This window comes from Saccopteryx leptura, chromosome 1 (genome assembly GCF_036850995.1).
Source record: "Saccopteryx leptura isolate mSacLep1 chromosome 1, mSacLep1_pri_phased_curated, whole genome shotgun sequence".
NCBI classification, from domain to species: Eukaryota; Metazoa; Chordata; class Mammalia; order Chiroptera; family Emballonuridae; genus Saccopteryx; species Saccopteryx leptura.
The window spans coordinates 164,490,180-164,496,611 of record NC_089503.1 but is presented as its reverse complement, the minus strand read 5'-3'; the positions used below and the strand labels follow the sequence as shown (position 1 = coordinate 164,496,611).

Here is a 6,432-nt window from a genome sequence, read left to right as displayed (position 1 = left end):
GACAGAGAGGAAGGGGGGGGTGGTGGAGAAGCAAATGGGCGCTTCTCTTATGTGCCCTGGCCGGGAATCGAACCCGGGTCCCCCACACGCCAGGCCGACGCTCTACCGCTGAGCCAACCGGCCAGGGCCTTGATTATGCTTTTAGATAATTGTCTGGTCCCTTGACTTGCACTGAACAGAGGGCAGGTAAGGTTTGGGTAGCAAACAACACTGTGGACAGCTGTCCTTGTCTGGAAATGTTCCTTGGGAGGGACCCTTTCTGGCAACAAAGAAACATTTTGACAGCAGTGAATTTGCAAGGGGCTTTTTTTTTCCCCCCCCCAAATAGTCATACCAACCAGAAGATGGCCTCTTCTCTTTGACCTCGGAGAGTATTCATATGGCTTTAAAATTTTTTTATTGGTTCTTGCAAAGGAACCCTAATTCAATTCATGAAATTCTCTCTCTCTCTCTCTCTCTCTTTCTCTCTGCTTCTCTCTTCCTCTTTATTTTATTTTATTTTTGCCTGCGGGTAACTGTGATAGGTATGACCAATTTATTGGATGGTTTTCAAAGTGACAGCAGAAGTAGGGAGGAGAAGAGATACCTTCTGTAGAAAGGGGAGAAGGGAGAGGGAGAGCTGTCAAAGTGCTGCTCACATACTTCCTTGCAGAGCAGTTTTTGTGGTCTACAGAACTTTTCCACTCTCCACATCAAGCAAAATGCCTGGGGTTTTAGACAGAGGGACTCAGGCTGAAAAGTGGACTCTAATGATGTTCAAGTTTTAAGCATGGACATTCTTTAAAAAATAAAACTGGAGGCCCTGGCCGGTTGGCTCAGTGGTAGAACGTCGGCCTGGCGTGCAGAAGTCCCGGGTTCAATTCCCGGCCAGGGCACACAGGAGAAGCGTCCATCTGCTTCTCCACCCCTCCCTCTCTCCTTCCTCTCTGTGTCTCTCTTCCCCTCCCGCAGCCGAGGCTCCATTGGAGCAAAGATGGCCCGGGCACTGGGGATGGCTCCTTGGCCTCTGCCCCAGGCACTGGATGGACTCTGGTCGCGGCAGAGTGACTCCCCGGAGGGGCAGAGCATAGCCCCCTGGTGGGCAGAGTGTCGCCCCCTGGTGGGCGTGCCGGGTGAATCCCGGTCGGGCGCATGCGGGAGTCTGTCTGACTGTCTCTCCCCGTTTCTAGCTTCAGAAAAATACAAGGAAAAAAAATAAAAAATAAAACTGGAAAAGATTTCTCTTATCTGTTTTTTTTTTTTTAAGAGAGAGCATCTCTTACTATAAGGATTAAGAATGCAATCTTTTTTGTCTTTTCTTTTTTTTTTAAATCAAGCTATTTGACTGTTTTTTTTGTAGTTAAAATTACTTTTTTTATTTGAAAGAAAGATTCACCAGACCAAACAACAACAACAACAAAAAATAGTATAGCATATTCCCAAGTATCAGCGTGAAGCTACAATTTGTTAAGATGATCTTTTAGAGACCTTCTTTTAAAATATAATAGCTCTTTGGAAAATAAGTTCAATAAACACAGGAGATGGAAAAGTGAGGAACATGTTCATTCTGATTTTAGTATTGGTCCTGGGTTAGTCACGTTGGACTCAGATAGGCAACTGTGACAAAGGAAGAAATCTCACTGGCTTCAGAGAAACAATTTCTCACTTCCATAATCTCCCGCGGGTCTGGGAAGCACGTTTCTCCCCTCTGTCTGTGATATGTTTTCTCTTCATCAATATGTGATTCCAAAAGTAGCCATACCAGAAGACAGGAGCGTCAGGTGCTTGCAATTTAATGCTCCTACCCAGAAGCGACCAATATAATTTCTGTTCCCATTAGCCAAAGTGAGTCACAGGGACACAGTGAACTTCTGGCGGTGGGTATGATTACCGCGTGCACCTGAACGTGGCAGGGGTCAAGTCAGTCGTCATAAAGTCGGCCACAGACCACTTTCTCAATAACCACGCATTCTTTTCTCTCTTCTTCCCTCTGCCAGACATTTAATCAATCCCTCCATAGGGAAATGACCTGGACGTTCTTGACCCATCACCAAGTCCAGGACCTCAGATAATAAATGTGTCTCCTTTTGGTTCAGAGGCGTATAAACTGATGAGTCATATTCTGCCTTTGCAGCCCATAGACGATAAAGGGATAGGATGCTCTTTATACTCACAGTCCCTGAGGTGTGGGGACCCTTGCACGTGGAGTGGGGAACAGTCCTCGTGGAAGCCTCATTTCTGTTCCAAGAGGTGATTCCTGGTGTCTTGTCCTTGGTCACTCTGGGAGGCTCCGTTCTTCCTTTGTTCTCCTTTGCCACATTTGTCATGGGCTTTGGGAAAAAGCCCACCACCTGCCTGAGAAGGGGTAGGTAACAAGGGTGACTTGAAGTGACAAGTAGCTGCAGTCCCTTTGAGTCTAGTGCAGGGCTTCATGTAGTGGTGACATTCTCTCTGGGTTTACCACTTTTTTGACTATTTCATTCTGAGCAGCTGCACGGACCCTTCTATATCTTCAAGGATTTTTGTGATTTGGTCCCTGAAATATTTGCTTTATTATTTCCTCCCACTCTTCTCCGTTATCTTCTGTCCCTCCCTCACCCCTTTCTTTTTCTGTCTTTCCATATTGGTAGTTGCTTTTCCATTAAGTCTGAGGGTCCAGTAGGGAGACTCATCCAACTCGGTCTTTCTATTTTTTTTTTATAGCTACTTTTGGCCAATTGAAAGAGTGGATGGGGTGCCCTGCTTTTCAGTATGTCTTTATTTGGAGACACCTTCATCCATCCCCGATTTTAACATGGTGTGGTCCAGTGATGGGATTCAGCCAGTATGCACTGGTTAGGCAGAACTGATACCTAACTTTTTGTTGAGTTTGGTGAACCAGTTGTTGAAATGGCACTTGTCATCAGGATTCTCTCTTAGGTGGGCACCTGGGCAGCTGCCCAGTGTGGAAATCACACATTTACATTCCTCACTCTTTTTTAGTGTTCATCTGCGCAACAGCATATTCTAAGAGCCTGTAGTCATGTTCATTCCATCCATAGGGGAAAAAAATTTGACGGAACTATGCTTGTAATATTTATTTATTCATTTCATAAAACTCATTATCCCTTTGATGAAATATTACATGTTCATCCCCTCGCATTTGTTACTTCAGTAAAACATAAAACGTAAAGAGAAAAAGCGCCAAACAACCAGGGGGTGACAAGCTGTCATTGGAAATATCTTAAGAGTTGTATTGCTTTTTTGTCAGCTATTATTTAATATTTTTTTATTAATATTTTAAAACTCTGTCTTATAACGTAGTCTAGTTTTGTGCACCTCTCTTATTGTTCTTATTTAAGGATCAAATGCCTGAAATAATAAACTCCCATTTTGGTATATCTCTGTCATGAGGGCAGAGAACTGATTGTTAAATTGTTTGAATGCCACCACTGATCTGTCTCCTGAAGGTCTGGCAGTCTAATGAGAGACTGCCATTAACTTCCCAATTAGCTAGCAGATGTCCTCTGACTTGTTCATATTCACTGGTCCTGGGTCACGTGCTTATCCATGAACCAGCCGGCTGAGACCAATGCTGTGTACGGGGGGGAGGGGGTGTGTGGCGGGGGAACACGCCTCTGTCAGCAACAGTGGAATGGCTATACCTTTACCTCTACGAACGCTTGCATGTGTTCAGAATGTTCTCTTAAACATTCATTGGCTCCTCCTTCCAGTGATCTGAAGAGTTGTGTAAACTGCAGAATTGCCTACAACAAGTGCTTCATTCCAATAGTGTCAATTTTGTTTATAAAAGTTCAGTTTCCAACCTAGGAGGAAGATCAGAAGGAAAAAGAAGAAAAAAGGCCCTGGCATGTTGGCTCAGTGGTAGAGCGTCGGCCTGTTTTGCAGAAGTCCCGGGTTCGATTCCCGGCCAGGGCACACAGGAGAAGCGCCCATCTGCTTCTCCATCCCTCCCCCTCTCCTTCCTCTCTGTCTCTCTCTTCCCCTCCCGCAGCCGAGGCTCCATTGGAGCAAAAGATGGCCCAGGCGCTGGGGATGGCTCCTTGGCCTCTGCCCCAGGCGCTAGAGTGGCTCTGGTCACGACAGAGCGACGCCCCAGATGGGCAGAGCATTGCCCCCTGGTGGGCGTGCCAGGTGGATCTCAGTCGGGCGCATGCGGGAGTCTGTCTGACTGCCTCCCCATTTCCAGCTTCGGAAAAATACAAAAAAAAAAAAAAAAAAAAAGAAAAAAGAAAAAGAAAAAGAACAAAAAAGATGCTTCCCCGTGGTTGGGCTTTCATTGGCTAAGAGAACTAGTGTTGTTGGTAAATTGGCTCAAGGTTGTAACACTGAGCAACTAAGCATGAACTCCCCACCCCACTTCCAAATACTTGGGAATTTTGGTGTAGACAGTATTTCTCCACAAACACCTAATAAAAAAAAAAGGGAAGTCGGAGGGAGTGGTAGGGAATTTTAAATAGATTTTTTGAGCCGCCGCCTGGTTTTTATCAAACTCACACTCTGATACTCATTACCTGGCATCAATGATTTTAGTTTTTGGGAATGCAAGACAGTGCTGATTTTAATGACAGCTGAAGACAGGCTTGTTTCTGAAGCAAGAAATCATTTTGAGCCGTTTTAGCTGAATCTCGTGTCTTCTCTGAAACAGTTAAAAGATTCGCGCAGTCCTGTTGGCCATTGGCTGTTTGTATGAACTTGAGGTTGATGGTGGCCTTACTGGTCTATTTCACATGTCAGGTGTCGTGCGTCATTCTGACTGATCTATACAAATATACATACACACATAAGAATTTAAATCCCATTACTAAATATTTAAGGTCCTAGACAAGAGTGACTTTCTACATATATGTTTTATTTATTCATTTATTTAGTAGCATCCAGCACAATGCTTTGTAGTTAGTTGGCACTCTTAGAGAGTGAGAGAGAAAGAACTATATTATTGAAAGTGTAGAAAGATACTCTCTGCCAAAAAATTTTCAGGGAGCTCACCAACTTGAAAGATCTATTTTATGCTTTTAGAATGACATGTGTCATGTTAAATAGATCAGTCAGAATGACATATGACACGTGACTAATGAAAAAGACTGGTGGGGCCATTTTGAAGTCACTGTTGAGCAGTGGTCAGAACAAAGCAGTGGACCTTTATGAACCAGTCTCCGATTTCTGACCCTTAAGAGTTTGCTTTAAAGAAAGGTCTTATGTGGGTCAGAATTTGTTTGGCCAAACATGGTAGGAAAACATCTATAATAGATCTAATGATTTTACCTGTAAAGAGCCTGATAGATCTAACGTGGTTGCATCTGGATAAATTCAGAAAATTCGATCTGCTCAGATGCCAATATGTCCATCTCAAATTGTATCATACCTCGCCCACGTATACTCAGTCGACTGTGGTTCCTCGGATATGGTGTCTTTTGAACCTGTAGGTAGAGTTTCTCCTGATGCCTGAAGAAAGAGCCCTTTGGCAGGAACGCTCCATGGAAAATCCATTCCAAGACATGCTAGGACGCCGTCGACACACAGAGCACGTGTGAGTGTGACAGACATTTCCTGGGCTGTTCAGCAAGGGGAGATGAAGAAGCTGAACTCAGTGGGTTCATGGATGCCGACATTCTTCAGCTTCCGGTAGAAAGCACCACACACGCTCAAGTTCTGGCCCCTTTGAACCACGTGCGGCACCTCGGGCGCTCCGTCTCAGCAGGGCCATAATCAGAACCACATTCTCCGAGTGCCTGGGACGTCTAATCACAAGAAAAACACCATCCAGTAAGTGCCGCTATTTTCACGTGATAGAACGAGATTGTGAATTCTACAAATCAGAGAGGCACACTGACTCCGTGACATTCTCAGGGATTGAAATTGAGCCGATCATTGAATATAAAGCCTTTTGGACGCTGTAGGAGGCCCATGGTCAGGTTCTGCATTGTCGCGAGGAAGTGTGACTGGGCACCAGGGCCCGGGGCAGTCTACAACCCTCCTTCCCAACTCTAGCCCCCCCCCCCCTCAGCTTCCTGATCATCTCTTCATTGCCTTCCTCTGTCCTCCTCCTTCTCATCTAACCCTTTCCTCTTCTGATTTCCCTACTCTGCCTGAATCCATAACACTTAAGTATTACTTAGACTTTTCTCGGAAATACTGAAAATCAAAGAAGTTGTTTTGAATTCATTTTTATTCTCTTTTCCTCTCCCTCCCTTGCTCTTTCTACATTTTCTTCACTTCTATTTTCTTCTTTCCTTTCTTTCTTTATTATTTTCTATGGAAACCTGGTACTACTTATATAGCTTTGATTTCTTTGGGCTTCCAGGTAATTTTCTGTGTTAAAAATATTTTAAATCACAAGAAACTTTTGATGTAATCCCAATAAGTTAATAAAAAACAGCATTTGCTTTTGAAAAACTATTTATTGAGTGTATTTATATCTATGTCTGTCTGCCTATCTGTTCCCTCAGACCT

General features: G+C 44.2%; 1 non-coding gene across 1 annotated transcript; it reads left to right on the top strand.

The window, feature by feature from the left end:
- Nucleotides 1-3,821: 3,821 nt before the first annotated feature.
- TRNAN-GUU (transfer RNA asparagine (anticodon GUU)) lies at nucleotides 3,822-3,897 on the top strand. The gene has a single exon. It is a non-coding gene; the product is annotated as a tRNA-Asn (tRNA).
- Nucleotides 3,898-6,432: the final 2,535 nt, after the last annotated feature.